Below are 1282 nucleotides of genomic sequence, written 5' to 3' on the forward strand. Positions count from 1 at the left end.
ACATCCTTTGCAAAGTTTAAAAATATATTGGAATAGCATGCCCACGGTTAAGGGCTATAGTGTGTGAAGGGTCAAGTGTCGGTCTTCGGAGGAAAATAAATAAATCATAAATTGATCATGATTTATGATGGCGATTATTATCAGTAATGTTGTTATGAACTAACCCTAAGTCATCCATTGTATGATTTTCAGCTTCAAGCTTCGCATTTCTTGTTTTTTAGCTTCAAAATTCGCATTTCTCACTTCTTTAGCATCGTTTATCAGGTGTCAAAGGTGTGTGCGAACTTGTTGTCGTTTCTGGCCCATGGTGTTGGTCCTACTTTTTTTAGTATGGGCTCCCAAGGCTCCCCGATCCTATTCCGTGCCTTAAGCATCAGTTACAGGTGTTTTTTACTAACCAAGGCACACCTGACCAACCTGGCCGACCCATTTAGGAACTGTAGTGCTTATTCTTCTCACCTTTTCTTTTTAGTTTTTTTTCTTTTTTTATGTGCTTATTCTACTGGTTGGCCCATGTAGAGGGATAATGCCCGATCAACTTGATCGGTTTCCCCAGGTTGCTGGACCCCATTTTAAAGGCCGCTGTTCACCAACTGTTGACTTTCAAAAAATAATGGAATTTTTTTAAAAGAAAACATTCACACAAAAAATTCGTGAATTCAAAAATATTCATTTTAAAAAATAAATAAATTAACAAACATAATTAAAAAATAAAAATTGAAAAAAGTTTATGGATTTTGAAAAAACTTTAAAAAATCGAATTTTTAAAAAAAGTTCATTGATTTTGCAAAAAGTTCATCAAATTTAAAGCAAAGTTCATCAATTTAGAAAAAAAAATCATTGATTTTGAAAAAAATCATCAATTTTGAAAAAAATCATTGATTTTCAAAGAAAAGCTCACCAAATTAGACAAGTTCATTGATTTTAAAAAAATTACCTCGATTTGGAACAAAGTTCATCAATTTAAAAGAATAGTTCATCGAATCTGAAAAATGTTCCTGAAAAAAAAGTTCATCGATTTTAATAAGCTCACAAATTTTAAAAAAAAAGAAAAAAAAAAGCAAACCGGCCAAAAACAAAAACCAAAAAAACAACAAACAGGTTCGTATTGTTATTTGAAGATGTGAAAAGGCAGATATCTAGCACAACCAGAGTTCGAATCTCGCCATGCACTCTTTTTTTGCGAAGCTTTTCATAGAAAGAGGGAAAATGTAAGATGGGCCGGCCCAAGTGGAGGGCGAGGTGTGCGCCCGTTTGTAGATATAGAATAAACGGGCGCTTA

The sequence above is a fragment of the Triticum dicoccoides genome, chromosome 3B, assembly GCF_002162155.2.
Source record: "Triticum dicoccoides isolate Atlit2015 ecotype Zavitan chromosome 3B, WEW_v2.0, whole genome shotgun sequence".
NCBI lineage: Eukaryota > Viridiplantae > Streptophyta > Magnoliopsida > Poales > Poaceae > Triticum > Triticum dicoccoides.